General features: G+C 50.6%; 2 protein-coding genes across 4 annotated transcripts in view; one reads left to right on the plus strand and one right to left on the minus strand.

Annotated features, from left to right (window-relative positions):
• BANF2 (BANF family member 2) overlaps positions 1-7,817 on the minus strand; it is a 55,386-nt gene extending 47,569 nt beyond the window's left edge. For both annotated transcript variants that reach the window (XM_040981812.1, XM_040981810.1), the window contains exons 1-2: positions 7,633-7,817; positions 6,579-6,761 (exon numbers count right to left, since the gene is read on the minus strand). The gene's annotated coding sequence lies outside the window, so the exon portion shown is untranslated. The remainder of the gene's footprint in view (positions 1-6,578; positions 6,762-7,632) is intronic.
• A 416-nt stretch (positions 7,818-8,233) lies between these two features.
• RRBP1 (ribosome binding protein 1) overlaps positions 8,234-18,964 on the plus strand; it is a 54,607-nt gene continuing 43,876 nt past the window's right edge. For both annotated transcript variants that reach the window (XM_040981808.1, XM_040981809.1), the window contains exon 1: positions 8,234-8,464. The gene's annotated coding sequence lies outside the window, so the exon portion shown is untranslated. The remainder of the gene's footprint in view (positions 8,465-18,964) is intronic.

The raw sequence follows: 18,964 nt of genomic DNA on the forward strand, positions 1-18,964 counted from the left end.
ATTCGAATGCTGACTAGTCTACCAAATTACTTACTGCATGTGACATTTTCTTTATTTTAAATATGTAGATATGTTTTGATTGACACATTGTAATTATACATATTTACAGGATCCATGTGACACCTCAATTCAACCTATGGGTGTTAATACATACCCGCCAACTCCCCAACTGCACTGGATTATGAACTCACTGAGGGTAGGGGTCCTATTTGCCTTGTCCTCTGTTGACATCTCAGAAGCCAGTGTGGATCATGGCATGCAACAGGGCTCTGCAATCATTTTTTCCTAGTTATAGTTTTTAAAAATCAACTTCATTTTGTGGAAGGTACACATTATCTTTTTAAAAAGATTTATTTATTTTTATTGGAAAGTCAGATATACAGAGAGGAAGATCTTCCGTCCGATGACTCACTCCCCAAGCAGCCGCAACGACCAGAGCAAGTTGATCCGAAGCCAGGAGCCCGGAGTTTCTTCTGGGTCTCCCATCTGGGTGCGGGGTCCCAAGGCTTTGGGCTGTCTTCAACTGCTATCCCAGGCCATAAGCAGGGAGCTGGATGGGAAGCAGGGCCACTGGGATTAGAACCAGTGCCCATATGAGATCCTGGTGTGTATAAGGTGAGGACTTTAGCCCCTAGCTACTGCATCAGGCAAATACACATTATTTTTTAAGCAGGCTATGCAGTCGTGATATGACTTACTGCATGATCTCTCTTCTCTCCAATGACTGGAAAGCCTTTTAAACATACCAAATTCCTATACATGTTGGAATATGTCTTTGAGCCTTTCTTATCTTACTGATCTGTTTTTCACTGATCTGGATTCTGGATAGCTAGCTATCATATGCCAGAATTTGTTGACATTTTAGAAGATTTATTTAGGGCCTGGCACAGTAGTGTAACAAACTAACTCTCTGCCTTCAGTGTTAGCATCCCACATAGGTGCCAGTTGGAGTCTGGCTGCTCCACTTTCCATCCAGCTTCCTGCTTATGATCTGGGAAAGCAGTGGAGGACAGCTCAAGAAACCCAGAGAGAATCTTTTGACTCCTGGTTTCAGATCAGCTTAGGTCTGGCTGCTGCAGCCATTTGAGGAGTGGACCAGTGGACAGAAGATCCGTCTCTATTTCTTTCTCTGAAAAATTTGCCTTCCAAATAAAAATAAACAATTCTTCTGGGAGAAAGAGAGAGAGAGAGAGAAAGAGAGAGAGAGAGAGAGAAAGGGAGAGAGAGAAAGGGAGAGAGACCGACTAGAGACTGAGACAGAGGGAGAGAGAAAGAGGGGAAGGGAAATAGAATCAATCTTCCACCAGCTGGTTCACTTTCCAAATAGCCGAAACAGCCAGATCTGGGCCTGGCCAAAATCAGGAGCTAGGAGCTCCATCTAGGCCACCCACGTGGGTGGCAGGGATCCAAATACTTTGGCCATCTTCTGATGCTTTCCCAAAGCACATTAGCACAGAGCTCAACTGGAAGACTGGCTGGGTCTTAAACCACCACAAGATCAGCCCCCAGAATTACTTACTGAGTGAACTTGTCCAGGAATTGAGGTCAGAGACCTGTGTCCTGACCTGGTCATCTTAGAGAACAGCTAACATGCCAAACAGCTATGTTAGTAACAGATGCTTTATGCTCAGGGGTAGAAGAATGGGGCCCCATTGTACCTTCCAGTCCCATGGTCTTTCGGTTTTGTTCCAAGATGTCTAATATGGGCCAAATGGTCTTGCCAGATTAACCTCTGGGGCCACAAAGTGTTTCTCCTGATTGGGCCTTCCTATCTGAGATGGTGGGGTGTCATCCAGGATCCCTGGTTCATCATGCTGGACAGTGCAACTGGACAGTGTGTCTGATTCCATGAAAATCCTGTGGCAAGCTTACCAAGTCATCACTATGTTCTAAGAAGTTCCCAAAGGTCAGAAGGATTGGCTAACCCATTGAGGCTCTGTTAGACCTTCCTATGTCACTGCTGGTTCTTCCCTGCAGAAGGCAGACTGGCACAGCCCAGAAAGATGCGATTTAGGGGGACTTTGAGGCCTATTGAGCTTTGTAAAAAATGGGAAGCCTTATGCCAGTCACTAATTGAACTGCTAAATCTCAATCCTCACCTGTAAAATGATGGTAATAATAATACTCCCCTTTCACAGGGATGGAGAGGCTCATTTGCAAGGCATTTTAGACACAGTCAAGTGCCACCTGTTATTCAGTCTTTCCTTGTTTCTGCGGCAACTCATGACAGCACCTGGGTCCTTCTTTGTCATTCCTTCTTTGTCATTCATTCTTTGTCATTCCTGCCAAAGCCCTTACTTCTGAGCTCATGGCCAACATCACCTACACAACAAGCCAAATATTGCTACCCAAGTTCTCTTCTATCACCACTAGCAACCACACAACTTGAGTTCACGGTTACCAGCTGTTTTCTTTGTGTATGTTTTATTTTCCTTCTGACAGTGACCACACTCTACAGGAATTTCTCTTCATGTGTGTGACAACAGGGTTTTCTGATTTTGACAGCCACAAAATTAAAACCGTCTGAGAGATTTCCTATGTTTTGTGCTCTACACTTTAACTGAAGTACACAATGCATATGTTGACCTTGTAATAGATGGATCTCCATTCTGTTTTTAAAAACCCTAAATCTGTGTTTAAGGCAGTTCCAATGGCACTTCATTTGTTCAACTGAAAAACACTTAGGAGTGTTGGAGCAGATGCTCTAGGGTGCCTGCTCACAACTCCTGGGGCATTCCTGGTTGAAAACATGAGCAACCTTCTTTCCCGGTTCTTTTTCTGGGGCAGGCACTGCTAATGCCAGGGCATTTCATGCCTTCAGGAGCTGCCTGCAGACAAGCACGGATCAGTCAGTGAACTGCTGGCGCCCTTGCTCTCAGAAAGTTCCATGTGGGCTCCCCAGTCCCTTAGTGGGATTACATTTTGGTTGCTCACAGTGGCAACTTGTTCTGGATTACTGTTCGGCAGTTTGTTTCGTCCTTCCTTTCCCACAACCCTATTGGTGATTCCTGGGGTCACCTTCCTCATCAACTGCTTTCCTTCCAATATTTTTCATGTTGGTTGTCCCTCTTCCTGGGGGAGATCCAACCCAAAGCGAGTCCTTTGTGTTTTTGTCTTAGTGCTTTTTTTAATTTTTAAAGATCTATTTGTCTTGTGGTCAGTGCAATGGCACAGCAAGCTAATCCTTCGCCCTGGGACGCTGGCATCCCATATGGGCACCAGTTTGTGTCCTGGCTGCTCCATTTTCAATCCAGCTCTCTGTTTATGACCTAGGAAAGCAGTGGAAGTTGACAGAAGTCTTTGGGACTTGAATGCACATGGGAGACCTGGAAGAAGTTCCTGGTTTCTGGCTTTGGATTGGCTCAGCTCTGGTCATCATTGCCACTTGGGAAGTGAACCAACTGGTAGAAGACCTTTCCGCTGTATCTCTCCTTCTCTCCCTGTAAAATCTGCCTTTCAAATAAGTGAAAAATCTTAAAAAGATGTATTGGTTGGCAGAGAGACAGAGGGGGAGAGAGAAAGAAAGAGATGAGAGATCTTTGGTCTTCTGGTTCACTGCTCAGATAGCTACAATGGCTGGGGCTGGGCCAGGCTGAAGACATGACCCAGAACTCCATCCAGGTCTCCCACATGGGTGGCAAGGGCCCAAGCACTTGGGTCATCTTTGGCTGCTTTCCTAGGCACATTAGCAGGAAGCTGTATCAGAAGGGGAGTAGCCGAGACACCATCTGCTGCTCAAGAGGGAAGCCAGCATCACAGGCAGTGGTTTAATCTGATATGCTGCAACATTGGCCCCTGTCCAAGGGGAGTTCTTACCAGAATGAAGCCACTGGGTTTAGGTGTTCATAATGACACATCAGACAATGCACCTGACCTCAGTGAGTCCCCAGTTAAGACAGGAAGATGAGATGGGTAGAAATGTTCAGATAGGGCCCGGTGGTGTGGCCTAGCAGCTAAAGTCCTCGCCTTGAATGCCCCGGGATCCCATATGGGCGCCGGTTCTAATCCCGGCAGCCCCACTTCCCATCCAGCTCCCTGATTGTGGCCTGGGAAAGCACTAGAGGATGGCCCAAAGCTTTGGGACCATGCACCCGCGTGGGAGACCCGGAAGAGGCTCCTGGCTTCGGATCGGCATAGCATTGGCCGTTGCACTCACTTGGGGAGTGAATCATCAGACAGAAGATCTTCCTCTCTGTCTCTCCTCTCTGTATATCTGACTTTCCAATAAATAAATAAAATCTTAAAAAAAAATGTCCAGATAAACACAGAATTTCATTTTAACATTTTAAAATGCTGTTGGCTTACATGTGCTTCCTCTCTTTCTCTCTTACACACACAGACACACACATTTGCCATTCTGGGCTAGGTGAATGCCATCTCTTAGTGGTATGGTGGAAGTAGCCTACTTATGAGAGCTGCTTGGTATATTTTTAGGACTTTTTCTGGCAATTCATTAAACACAGCTACTATCCAACACTACATTGTATAAACTTGAGATGAAGTAGATCATATTAAAGATGAAGGTAACAAGTATTCAAGGCCCTCCTTCCCTAGGCCTTTTATGGCATTTCACTATTATGTGTGCTCCTGAGACCACTGACATCATCTACAGTGTCTGCGGTAGAGACTGCACATGTTGGTCTGTGGTTTCAATTGCCTTCCCGCCTTTGCCTCTGGTGACTCCACAGCTTGAAACCAGCGATTCTGATAGGAGGGCTGATACAGCAAGAATCAGCAAATGTTTTAAAAGAGCGAGTGCCCCCTCTTCACCCTCACCTTCAAGAGCGCTGGTTAATCCTCATCAGCAGATCAACCTTCTCTTGCCTGGAATCTGGCACCAGCCTCTGGACCCCCACTGCACTGTCCAGGGTGTTGTGTACACTAGGCAGGAAGCAGATCAGACTGTCCCAACCCCCTGAAGAAGGGTCCCCATCAGCATCCCATAGCCTCACAGACCTGGTACCTTCCTGCCCACAGATCCCATGCCTGTTCCCTCCCTTTGTCCTTGTGCCCCACACAATGCTGCTGCTCCCTGAACCTGTTGCTAAGTTACCTGCTGTCCCAGAATTTTTGCACCTCTTCCTCGTCTGGCTGAGACAAATCAGCTGCTTCTGCCCAATCATCACCTCCCCAGAGAGGCTTTCTCTGACCATCTTCTTCACATCCCCTGCGCATCCTATTTCCAAGCTTCTATTCTTCCCTGTCTCTTGAGTCTGTTCCCTGCCCTCTTCAAACCACTTGATCACATCTTGGCTGTATCTGACGATCAGTTTGTCTACTGTCTCTTTCCACTAGAATGGGAGCAAGCTCCACATATGAAGACTGTTGTCCAGTCCCTGGGCCAGTGACTGCCCGAGGGGGTTGGTGCTCAGCCAGAGGTTTGTGCTGGATGAATGGGTTTCACCTTCTCTCCAACCCCTCATTCACCCTTCCACAGCCTGGTGGCCACCTTATAGCCCACCCTCTCCCTCCTGGGTGCTGCTCCAAGGTCCCTGTTATAGTCTCTGCTGCCTCGTTCTAACACATGGCCTGGTTTTTATCTGGCTGGATTTCTGGACCACACGTAATACTGCTTCCCATTCCCTATAGCACAACCTGTCTTCCTCCCCCTTTCCCACCTTTTCTTTGTGGACTTGGCAGTATGCTGCACTGTCGGTGTCATATCTCTAGCCCTGGCTGCATTTTCTCTCCTCTTGGATCTGGACCCAACTGGAGGACAGGCTTTGGCCAATGGAATGAGGTAGAAGCAAAACCATTCTGAACTGCCACCAAGAGACTTGTGTATTTCTTCTTGTTCTATTTGATTTCAACCATCACTGCTGGAAGGGTGTTCACTCTCTGCAGCTCACTGATTGCTGGAACAGCCAAGCTAATGCCAGGAGCTAGGAACTTCTTCTGGGTCATCAACATAGATGCAGGGACCCAAGCATTTGGTTAGTCTTTTTTCTGTTTTCCCAGATGTACTAGCAGGGAGTTGGATCAGAAGTGGAACAGCTGGGACATAAACTAGCACCCAAATGGGATGCTGGCACTGTAGGCACTGGCTTAATCTGCTATTCTACCAAGTAGCCATGGGGACTCTCAATTTTAAGTAAAAATGTAGAAAAAAAAAAAAAGAACACATCTATACAGAACATGTGCAGACTTTTTTTCTTGTCAGTTTCCCTCAACATTGTAACAATGGTTTGCCTAGCCTTCATATTGTTTTAGGTATTGTAAGTCATCTAATTTAAATATATGAAAGGATGTGGGTAGGCTATGTGTAAATACCATGCCATTTCATAGAAGGCACTTGAACATATGTGGACTTGGGTGTTTGGCTGAGGGTGGATCTAGACTCAAGTCCCCATGGATCCTGAAGGGCAGGTATTGGAACCAAGTGCCCCTCTGCAAACAGTGCAACAAAGGCATGGACAGGCTCTGGGACAGCTGGTTCTTAACAGGATCTGAGTCACTCTAGGCCACCTACCCAGCTTGGTGGGGTACCTCTGACACACCACAAACACCAATGAATGAATGATGGATGAATTTCCCCGCTAAAACCTAGAGCTCAGAGGGACTGTCCTGGGGGCGTATACCTGTGTCCACAGAAGGTCATGGCTTGTTCAAGGTGAAGGAGGACTAGCTGGTGTCAACTCTCATCCAGACACTGGGATTCTTAACTTTTGCATCAAGCCAGGGCTCACTGCTGGAAAATGCTGGAGCTCAGTGCTAATCCAGGTTCATTCTTGTTGAGTAATCAATACTGTGGTAAGGAACTGCTGAAATAATAACAACAACAACAACAACAACAAAACCAGGATTGAAAGGTTGAAGTTCAACCAATTTTTCTAACAAGTACAATCCCAATGACAAATGGGAGGTGTCAAAGTGAGAAGTGACATTGACTAAGAAATAGATATTAAGCATGAGATTTTGCAGCCACTGGGACCGGGGGATGGCGGGCACCTCATGTAACCAGGAAGCAGCCCTTCTAAATTCAAGAAACGGGTTTGGGCTCAAGTTCAGAGGGTGAGTCTTAAGGGATCTCATATGATCCAAAACCAAGCCTAACACACACACACACACACACACACACACACACACACACACACACACGGAAGGCTAAGATACACTCAGAGATCTTTCCAACACTGGGGCACTCCTCAAATGCCACGACAGCCATGGAGCCCAGCACTCCATCCAGGTCTCCCACGTGAGACAGCAGAGATCCAAGCCATCACCCTCATCGGTTGCTTCAACTGGGGCAGTGACCCAGGAACCCCCAAAATAGGAAGTGGGTGGGGTCCTAGGTGGAGTCTCAAGACACCGGGACCAAATGGCCCTCTGACAAAATAAATGATTTTAAAGCTCAGGAGGATTGGCTAATAACAGAAAATGCTGTTAGGTGGAAACACCAAGGAGACTCAGGGTTCGGGGGGATCTTCTTAAGCCACAACCTCTCAGCAACCCATCACAAGGAATAAGGCTTCCTAAGATGCACTGTGGGCTGGAGCTCCCACAAGAACCCCTAACAAGACTGGACCCTCCCTAAGGGCGCCATGACGTCCCCCTCCATTCCCGGCTTCCTCCATTCAACTGAAGGAAAGTCCTTCTGGTGCCCACAGGAATCTTGCTAAGGTAAGGACTTACCCCTCCTGGGCTGACCCCTGGAAGAACTTGCGTCCTCACAACCCGGGGGACCCATGGGAGGCGCTGCGTTTTCCCCGGCTGCTCGCGGGGTTGAGGACCGCCTCAGCCCCCGCGGCCTTGCTGGGCCGCCGGGATTCGAACATTCCGCGGCCCTCACAGCCACCGCCGGGCCGCCAAGCCAGCGCCGGCCGGCAGGAGGGCCGCGCGGCCCCGGAGGGGCGGGCCCGGCCGGTGACCTCCGCACGGTGGGCGGGGCGTGCCGGCCTCCGCCCCGCCCTGCCCCCCCCCCCCGCGCACAGCCGAGCGCTGCGCCGCGCGGTCCCGCCCCTCGCCGGCCCCGCCCCCTCACCGTGGCTCCCCGCAGCTCCTCCCCTCTTCCATTGGCCGAGGCGGAGACCCTCCTCCTTTGCCCAATGGCCGTCGCCGCGGCTCGACCTCCCGCGTCCCGATTGGTCCGAGTCCAGCAGAGTGGCGGGGAGAGAGCCAATGGGGAGCGGCGGTTCGATGAATGGCTGGCCCGGGTGGGGAAGGCAGGAGGCGGCGATCCCGGCGGAGGGGGGGGGGAGCCGTTCGCCAGCTCTGAGGCAGAAAGTGCCACGACTCCACACGCGCGCACGCAACCAGCGAGCGGCCGGAGCGGACGGCGGACGGGGCGGACGGCGTCGGGGTCGCGGCGCCTACAGCTGTTGGGGGGCGGCTTCTCGGCGGAGGCTTGGTCGGCTCCTCTCTCTCTCTCTCCTCTCTCTCTCCCCTCTCTCTGTCTCTCCCTCACGAATCCGCGGCGGCGGCGGCTCCTGCGCTCTGGTTCTGCCTCCCGCGTCTCCGGCTGCAGGTAAGAAACTTGGCCCGGCCCTGCAGCGGCGGCGGCGGGCGCGCGGGCCCGGCCGTCGGGGCGCCGGGGCCGGCCGCGAGTGACACGTCTCCTTGGCGGCCCCTCCCCCGGCGGCGCCGGCCCGCTCGGCCGCCCGCTGCCCTCCCCGGCCGCCGCCGCCGGCCCCTCGGGCTCGGACTCCGAGGGTGGCGGAGGAAGGCGTGTGCGAGGACCGCGGCTCGTGCAGGGGCGGCGGCCGAGCGCGCCCCGGCCGGGCGGACCTCACGCCTCAGGCCGTCGTGGGGCGGGGAGTGGCGGCGGGGGGGGGGGGGGGGACCTTGGCGATGGCCCCGGCGTGCGACGTGGCGACCCCTCCCTCTCGGCCGGACCGTCGGGCCGGCCCCGCGCGCTCCCCAAGTTGGGCCAAGAAAGTTGGCGGCGGGGCGGGGCGGCGCACAGCTGGCGGAGGAAGGGGTTAAGTTTCGGGAAGCCGCGGGATGACGTTGGCAGGCTGGAGTCCGGGTGGGGGGCGGGCGGAGGCCGGCAGGAGTGTGTGCGTGTGTCTGGGGGGTGAAGGGCGGGATTGAACTGGGGAGAGGGTGTGTGTGTGTGTGTGTGTGTGTGTGTGTGTGTGTGTGTGTGTCGGGGGGGGGTGAAGGGCCGGGTTGAATTGGGGAGAGGGACCCCCGCGGGCCGAGCTCCCCCTGCCTGCGGTCCGCAGCTGGGGATCGCTTCTAGGATTCGGGTGGGCCCCGACGGGGCGGACGGGGGACGCGGGCACGCCGTGCAGGACCTCGGGGCGGAGGTGGGGAGACCGTCCGGGGCGGGAGGCAACTTCCCGGAGTGCGAGAGGCGGCTCCCTGCTCCCCCTGGCGGCGGGGCCGAGAGCGCCGCTTCCTCCGGCGGGGCCGCACGTTGCCCGGCTCCGGGAGGACTTGGGGGGCAGCCCTGGCCCTATCCGGGCCGCCTCGCCCCGCCCCGTCCGCGGCCACGATGAATGGGCCGGCGGTGCCAGGCCCTGGACGGAAGCGGGCACCTCCGGCTCGGCCGGCCAAGCGCACTGGCACCCGGCCTGGTGGCCGCACCGACCTGCCAGGCTTCTAAGCGGGCTGAGCACAGGGCAAGGCAGGGCGCCTGGGGCCCAAGCGCTTCCAATAGGGCTTCCTGGATTATCAGTCACAACTTGTAGTTCCCTCTTCGTGTCCTAACACCGCTGAGCTTGACCTGGGCCAAGTTGTTTGGCTCAGGGTCCCTGTTTCTCCATGTGCAAACGGGGATCTGCTGTTGGATACCAGCGCCCCGAGTGATCCAGAAGTGAGGGCCTGACTGTGGAAGGGAAAGAGGTAGGAGTGGGGTGGGTGCTGATTCCTCCCACTGCCGGATCCTGCATCCTAGATTTCCTTATCTGTATCCTGGGGCCAGTACCACCCACCTAGAACAGGGTCGGGGAGCTGCCTCAGGGAAGTGCCAGGGGCCTTGTGTAAACAAGAGAACAGTTTGGCAATGCTCTGCAGGTCAGAGGTCAGAAGAGACTGGGAAGCACCAAGGAAACGAAACTCAGGAGCTTCCCACATCACTGTTTCTTGCTCAGAGTGCTCCAACCTTCTGGGAGGCGGGGTATGTGTGCAGCTAGCTGGTGTTTTCTGCACCTGGGGCAGGGAGGACTGGAAGGGCCTCACCTCCCAGCTCAGGAATCCTTGCAGAACTAAATCCAGTGTTTTTGGGTTGGAGCATTCCCCTTCCATTCCTGCCTCCCTCCCTGGCTTTTTTGACTCTTTGCTGTGCCTCTCAGCTTGCCATTCACCTGACACCCTGAGAAGTCCCTGACACACTGCGAACCTGCAGGGTGCTGCTGACCATGTGGTGTCTGGCTCGTGAACCTTGCAGAAGACAGCCCCACTGTGGTCTGCCAAGTGGCTTCCCTTCCAGAAGCAGCTTCCGGTCCAGAGGCCCTGGACATGCCACTTCCCCCTGAGCTGAAACATTGGGAGAACGGTGGGGACTGGTAGGTCAGGAGTTCCGTTACTTGCAGCAGGACAAACCTCACACACAGGCTGCCTGGGCTGGGTGGTCCCGGAGGACACCAGGGTGGGGAGCTACAAAGGGGTGCACTGGGGTCTGGAAGCAGAAAGTTTATGGTGGGTAGAGCAGCAGGCCCTGTGTTGTAACAGAATACTGTCTGACCCTGCTCAGAGACTGAGGGGTTGGAGTTGGTACCCTGGCATGAGAATATTTTCTGTTGATGAGAAAGTTTTAAATACATCCCAAATCAAGTCACATTTGAGCAATTATGCTCGCTGCTGAAACGATCCCTAACTCTACAGGCTGCAATAATTATATAGCAGCAAACTCAGAGTAAGGCTGCATGCCAATGATTCAATTGGAATATTGGCTTATTATGTTGCAGGGATACCTTTTAAAGGTGTCAGAATCAAACCCCCACATCATACTTGGTTCTTTATCATCCCTGGAACCTTAATCAGTACATGACACAGGGTACTTTGAAGGCAGGCAGCGGAGTTTTCTTTGCTGAACTCTTGTTTTGGAATAAATCAGCCTGAGTGGTGAAGGCGGAAGGCCTGCTGTCTTTCAGCACTCCCTAAGCCTACAGTGGTTAATGTCGATTCCATGAAGTATGCAATACCTTAGTAATTGACCAGGTATCTCACAGGATAAAGCTGAGGCCAAGCTGGCTTGTAAGATTTGCCACTTAGAGTTTTGTGCGTTTGATATACATTTAGGCCTTCCAACCATCCGATGCTGTGGCTCAAGGGTGATGAGACTCACCGGTTCAGTGGATAAGATCGTGTAGGCCCAGGAGGTCAGGGCAGTGTCAGGCGGGTGCCTGCTGCCCAGCCGCTGGAGAGGTGCTGCTGACCCTGCTGAGTGTAATCCCACCTCCCTGGGGCGGGGCTTACCGCAGGAAGGAGACCAGAAGACCAAAGTGGAGAATGTCTGTGGCAGGAGGCAGGGGCTGGATAGCCAGAAGGTGCTTTTCATTCCAGGGATGAGCCCTAGCTCTTGTCTGAAGATGGATCACACGAAACTGTTGAAGTTAATTTTTGAAACAGTTACACTTGAATAGCATCAGCAATTCTGTTTCTCAAGCACATGAGCCCCATTGTAAGTACTCAGTAGCCTTACCTCGGTCATTGTGAGTTAGTGAGTTCTTGTGGACAGCCCCTGGCTGCAGGTAGCTGATGTGCTCTGCACAGTGGGATCTCTGTTCCATTTCATCGTGAAGAACCTTTTTTTTTGTGGAGAACTTTTTGATGTTGAACCGTGTGAGGCTGGTGGTTCTGTAAGTAAGAAATAGTCCTCTGGTGGCAGTTCACACCCTTCTATCCTGTGCAGTGTTGCCATTGGAGAACATGGGGAGCAGGGGTGAGGCCTAGAGTGGCTGCATCCCACAGAGATATTTAACTACACCAGAAGCATAAGGACGGCCCAGTGTACCAAACGTGGAAATAAATAGGTGTTAGGTAGAAAGCATATGGCCTGCAAGGAAAGTAAATATTTAATATCCATGGGAGAGAACTGGGCAAGGAAGACCACTTGACCCTACAGAAAATTAACTCAGGCTTCCTAGAAGGCTGTTTTCTTAGGCCAACAGATTCTGAATGAACCTCTTGAAAGAGGCAGCCAGACTCCCAGACATATCTTCTGTTGAAAAATGAAACATATCTGATGTTTTCCCTTTAAATGACCTGTTTCCCAGCCATCCGTCTGTCCAACCAGGGGCAGTCGCTGCAATGCAGAGAGAACATGGTGCAGGTGGTAAGTGACTTCATCAGACACAGAGTTCCTGCCTGGTCCTCACTTTGAGGTCCTGGGGTTTTCAGAATGATTTCCGGGGCTCTTACACTCTGGAAAGGATCCCTTGGAGTTTTGGAGGTCCTGGTTGTGCTGGTGGGCATATTTTAGTGCCATGTGTTAAAAGGCACATTGCTAGAGTCTCACCCAAGAACCTCAGGCCCTGGGTAGCTAGTTAAGCTCCCACTGGCCAGAGAGAAGACCCACTGAGGTTGTGCCAGAAGACACCAGTTATTTTTAGTGGCTGGAATATCATTTGCTGACTCAGAAGTTGGATAGGAACACAATCCTGAATGGAAACCTTGAATTCTGTACTCTAACCCCGGGCCAGGTGTAAGCAGGGTAGGTCGGTGTCTGTTGTCTGGAGCCGGGTTCCAAGCCTGCTCCCTGTGCTTAGGCCTGCCTAAGACGTTATGTCTTTAATACTTGAGCCACCTTTTTAGAAAAATGAAGATCTTTTAAAAATGAAAATGTGGATTTGGAGGCTGTCTTGAGGACAGAATTTAAGGCTGCTACATGGTGGATTTTTTGCTTGGTAGCTAAAAACTGGTTGCCTTTGCTGGGCAGAGCTGTGCCAACACCCCTGGTACCCTGCATTTACTGACATGATGTGCTTGTGTTGACAATCCCTCGAGGGTGGAGAGGTTGGGGGCTGGAAGACGTCTGGTTTGACCTGGCTAGTCACCAGCAAGGTCCTGAGAGAGGCTTTGACTGGGGGTCCTGATTCCAGAGGGACATGGCAGGACCTCAGCCTGGCAGTGGCACCTGTGCTTCAGTGTCCTTAGGTAAAATGGAAGGAGACCAGGGGACCCCCACCTTTCAGCCCACACACCTCAGTTCCTCCTCAGTTAATTGATCCCTTGTGCATGGAGCTGGAGGCCAGCCCTTCCCACTGCCTCATGTGCCTCCTGCTTCAGACTCCCTATTCAGTGCTCGCTCCACTGGGCTCTGAAGTGCCTTCCTGGCTCCTGCCCTCACTCCCTGTCCCCAAGGCTGCTGCTGGGCACTCTTCTGTTTAAGACTGCCTTTGGCCAAAGTCCTCTATAGCCTCCACAGCCCTACTTTCTGCTCTGGCTTTTCACGCCTGCCATCTTCCTCATTCTTTGAGCTTCCATCCAGGGAGCCTTTTCCTACAGATGGCCACGTGCCTGGCTCCTGGAGCTTTAGGTCTGTTGACTGTCCAATGAAGTGAAAGCCCCACACACCCCCACCCCCTGGCTCCTGGTCCTGCTGTTCCTCCCTAGCAGCCCCTGCCCCATCCCTCGTCTGACCTTGTTGTCTGCTATGCGGAAATATCCCTCCTGCGCTTCCAGAAGTGTCCCCAGTGTTGAGACTGGAGCGTGGTACACAGTTCTTACTGATCTGGTAGAGAGCTGGTTTCCAGTGCTCATGTTCGTGAGGGCGTTATTTAGCCTGAAGTAGCCTGGATTCCTAGAGCTTCAAGTATAAACACAAAAACATATTCCAGAGCCAAATGCAAGTGATTTTTGGCTTTCTTCCAGTCTGGCCCCAGTTGGGAAATTGATAGAAACATGGTAGAGGGCAATGTGTGGTGCCAGGAGAGGCAGGGGCTTAAGTGAGCCTTTAGGAGAAAGCTGGGGTGTGCTCTAGGGCCCCCCAAGCGGCCCCAGGCCTGTGACATTGGTCTCAGGGTTTCCTGTTGTTTCCCAGGTGCTCCCACTAAGTGTATGTGTGTGTGTTCGGACTATTGTTCTGAGTGGGCTTGTAGAGTGGCATCAGGGCTCTGGCACAGAATGGCTCTTTGAGTTAGAGCAGTGTGCTGGCTTGGTCTGAGGAGGTCTAGCTGCTGCCGTGAGTGCCAGTGTTCCTCAGTGGGAGGTGTTGGCATTGAGTCAGGCAAGGGTTCGAGGGGTTGCCCTGAGACCTCTCCCTCATCCTCTCATGGCCTTTTGTGTGGCAGAGAGCTGAGGCAGGATGGGCTGACTCCATCTGTCTCCCTCCTCCTCTACTTCTGATTTAGGCAAAGGAGAACAGAGTAGAATCAAGGGTCCTGACCCTTGGTGGCAAGAGTGTCAGAGATACTCCCTTTAGGAGCAGTAGTGAAGGCCCCTTGCTCACCCAGGTGGTGCAGTCTTTGTGGAACTTTTTATCAAGGAATTGGAGTGTGCCCCTCAAGTACATCAGCCAGTTTTCAATTAAGACTGAGCCTGAACAGAAATTTCATGTATCTTTATTTCTGTGGATTTTTTTTAATAATCTTGTTGGTTCTTGCTGTTTATAGTAATTGGAGAGGTTTTAATTTTCAGAATTTAATCGTGACCATAGTGATTGAGAGAAGAAGAAATAAAAGAATCAATGCATCATTGATCTTCATAGTGTAAACTCTTGGGAGTAACATGTCAAGGACCTTCCAGCAGGTCTGCTTGAGCCATGGCCCCAGAGCCCAGCCACTGTAGGAGATCCTGAGCCATTCTCTGTACAGCCCTAAGGCTGAGGTGGGCAGTGCAGTAGGCCCAGCCGCAGGTCAGCAGTAAGGGCTGTGGGCACCAACATATCCCTGTGCTGCATGTCACTCTGGGAACTATGCTTACCTTGGCCCTGCTCCCAACACTCCCTCTTTGGAGGGAGTAGGTGTGTGTGTGTGTGAGAGCGAGCAAGCAAGTGAGCTGGGAGGGGCAGTAGGTAGGAAGGTGCCCTGTGACAGGGCCTTGAGGATGCTCCTCCTTCAAGATCCATGGTGGGTAGGGAGGAAGCATTTTCCTGGAAAAGATGACACACCTTTTTAAACATTCTCTGTACTGGAGTAGAAGATGTGAATATGCGGAAGAATGCACTGTGTAGCATCTACAGCTTCACATCCCCCAGACAGAACACCCTTGCCTAACCAGCAAATCCAGAAGTAGATGATCTCGCTCTTTCCCTAGTTCCTCTTGTCCCCTTCCATTGCTGCCTGTCCGGAGGGTGCCCGCTCTCCTCCTCCTCGTGCCACAGGCTCCTGTGCCTGGCTCAGACTGGCTGTGAGTGGAGTCATAGGCCATGTGCCATTGCTGGGATTCGTCGTGCTGGTGGTCTTGGTGCATTCCTTCCTGCTTGTCATTCCTGTTGCAGGGTGTGTATGTCACACCATATGGAGACCGGGAAAGCATCCAGCCTGGGGCCATGCTGGCTCGTCCTAGCCTAGATGGTCTTGCCTGACTTATGGGGGGCTGTTGGTTACATATGCCTTCAAGTTTGTATATCTGCTGTGGGCTAGTGGGGCCCTGTACTCAGCTCTAGATCACAGTGCTAGACTTTTTCCCTCACCCCCAAAGTGATGTTTCTCCTCCCACCCTCAGTCTCTGGGAGTTTGATGTGTATTATCAAATGGCTGATTCTAAAAGGAATTACACTGAAGCTTGGGTTACTGCTTTAGTCTGTCAGTCATCTTGGGGTCTCTTTGATCTCAGGTAGGACTGTTGGGCTGGCAGAATTTGTCCATCAAAGGTGTGCCTTTGGGAAGGGCTTATGAGCAGGTCAGGTTTATTGCTGAGGAACTACCTGTTTTTTAAAAAGATCTGTTTATCTGAAAGGCAGAGAGAGGAGTAGAGAGCCATCTTGCCATTTGCTGGCTCACTTCCCCAATGTCAGTAGCAGCTTGGGTTGAGCCCTGAACTCCATCAGTGTTTCCCATGTGGGAGGCAGAGGCCAAGTTCTTGGGCCACTTTGTAGTGCTTTTCCTGGTGTACTAGTAGAGAGCTGGATCAGATGCAAAGCAGTAACACTTGAGGACGTGGCCTCCACCATGAGCTAGTTCTTAAATGTAAATGTGAGTGAAAAGATGCTGAATGAGAGGAATTCAGCAGTACTCTAATCTTGAGTTTGAGTTTCTCATCAGACACTAGCAAGTGGATTTCTTCAATATGAGGAGCCAGGAATTGGAATCCCAGACCTCTTTCTTCCCTGGCTGTGACATTTTTTAATTGGAGTATTGCCCATGTCCCTCTGGGGGTTGATGATGTTGCAGTTCTTCTGATAGAACTACCCCTCACCCCATTCCACCCCTGCTCTTCCCAACCTGTGACTGAGGCCTGTCTGCATCAGAGTTGTACAGTGTGGCTGACCCTCTGGTTGCACAGCTTCAGGGCACTGTTTTTTTAAGACTTGGTTTGTGAACCTTGGTTTGACTGTGAATAACAATGATGACAAGTATCAAGTAGTTTAAGCATGGAGAGACACTGGTGATGGTATAGGACTTCTGAGAAACATCTACTGGCCCAGGAGATACTGTGGCAGATGGTGTAGAAAATGCCCAGGAGAATAAACAGGACCTGAGGGCCTCTAGCCAAGTAGGATAACCCTAACCTCTGATAGTATCTCCCCACACAGGGCACAGTGATCAGAAGAGGCAGCAGGAATAGAGATAACCCTGTCTGACACTATTGGAGCCGGGAGCCACAAGAGCTGCACTTCCAGGAGCAGGTTGAGTCAGAAACAAGTACCCTGGAACTAGGATGGCTGGGAAGATGTGTCTTGAGACATGGGCACCACCTGGTGACCCCATACAGATCAGTCAGCCAAGGCCACCTGGCAGCCTGTGCATGGCCGTTCTTGCACCAAGTAGGTCTTTGAAAACGCACAGAATCCCCAGGTGTAATTACTAAAGGAAAAGGTGGCCCTCTGGGTATCAGTGGCTAAAGTTCTCACCTAGAATGTGCTGGGATCCCATATGGGTGCTGGTTTTGATCCCAGCAGCCTCGCTTCCCGTCCCTGCTTGTGGCCTGGAAAAGCAGTCAAGGATGGCCCAAAGCCTTGGGACTCTGTACCTGCATGGAAGACCCAGACAAAGCTCCTGGCTTCAGATTGGCACAGTTCTGGCCATTGCGGCTGCTTGGGGAGTGAACCAGTGGATGGAAGATCTTCCTCTCTGTATATCTGACTCTCCAACAAAAATAAGTAAATCTTTTTTTTTAAAAAAGGAATGGTCCCTTATAAGGGATGCAAAGCACAATGAATGAGGGCTGGCAGGGGCAGACCTGTAAAACACGGATGACAGAATTAACACAGACTGTAACCAATGCCACTTGGTACACAGAAAAGAATAGGCAATACTGAAATCATCTGCAAGGAGCTGGAAGCTAAAATGAGCTCACAGACTTGAAAAAAGTGCCAGGTATAACTCTGTAGACAGGATGTTCAATTAACTGTGAAAAGCCATTGGATGGATTTGCCAGCAGGCGAGATAGGAGTGAAGAGAATAAATGAACCAGAGGAGCAGAAGAAAACATACAGAATTCATGTCTGAGAATCAAATTTATGTTGATGACCAATTAATCCAAGAGAATAGGCTGAGAGGCATGTCTGATTGGGTTCCAGAGGAGGATGAGGACACAACGGTTTTTGAAGAAATGATAATTGGGAAGCTCAGAGAATGTGTAAGACCTGTTCCCGCCCCTCCCCACGAAGAGTGAGAATAAGCCCGTGGACCTGCAGATAACTCAGTGATATAGCATCTGATACAGCATAGAAGGGGTCACTTGAAGACAAAAAGTAACAATTCCTGACAGACCTTAGAAGGATGGTGATACTGACAGAAAAAGTGAACTGTGAAAAGGAGTGAAGAGTAAGGAAGATGGTCATTTTCAGACAGTGCAGTACTGAGCAGATGTAAATGATAATGTTGGGAACTGGGAAGAGGGATGGGCTTAGGTACATAAAAGCAGAAGAGGTGATGGAATGCATTGGAGGGAAAGCTATGGGTTTGTTAACTGAATTATTGTTCAAGGACAGTGGAGGGGGGAACATTAAGTTACTTCTGATAAAGAGCAGAAAAATGGAATATTCTAAACAATCCAAAGGAGATAAGAAAGGAGACCCCCTCCCCCAGGAAACATGCTTAGAACGAGTATGAACTAGCACAAACAAAATTACAAATCTAAAGCTAAATATGTCTGTTCTTATTAAATGTATGATAGATGCTCAACACATAAATATATTCTGCTAGATTTTAAAAATCTAGCTGTTTATGAGCAGCAGAAAAAGTAAAAATTTAAAATGAAGATATACCATGAATTTTTTTTTAGAGAAAACTGATGTTATATTAATGTTATATACATACAATTTAAGGCAAAAACATACTATAGAAGGTCACTTCATCATGCTAAAAAGCTGATTCATTTGAAAGGTGTAATGATTTTGTTGTCTCTTAATATAATCTCAGTACTTAAATTGACAAAATAAATGGTCAAATCTATCATCATAAATAAGAAATCTGCATGTATTTGCACATTTTAAAATGCTCATGTTTATAGGTCAAAGTAATGGAAATACAAAATGCTTCAAAACCAGTGATAATGAAACTGTCAAAACTTGTAGGGTGTAACTAAAATATGCCTTAAATACATTTAAGAAGAAAATTATTGTGTTGCATAGTGAGTTAAGCCACTTCCTACAATACCAGCATTCCATCTGAACACTAGTTCAAGTTCTTGTTGCTCTACTTCCATTCTAGCTCCCTGCTAATACCTGGAAACCAATAGAAATGAGCCAAAGATTTGGACCCTGGTGCCCACATGGGATACCTGGGTAGAGTTCTGGGTCCCTAACTGCAGCTCAGCACCTGCCTATGGTTACTTGGGGAGTTGACAGAGGATGGATGGAAGATCTCTCTCACTTGTTCTCCTTAACCTCTCTGTAACTCTGCCTCTCAAATGGATTTTAAGGAAAACTCAATGAGCTAAGGACCTACCCAGATACTACAGAAGGCAAAAC

This window comes from Ochotona curzoniae, unplaced genomic scaffold (genome assembly GCF_017591425.1).
Source record: "Ochotona curzoniae isolate NIBS_2020 unplaced genomic scaffold, NIBS_Ocur_1.0 contig_3520, whole genome shotgun sequence".
In the NCBI taxonomy this organism is placed as follows: Eukaryota; Metazoa; Chordata; class Mammalia; order Lagomorpha; family Ochotonidae; genus Ochotona; species Ochotona curzoniae.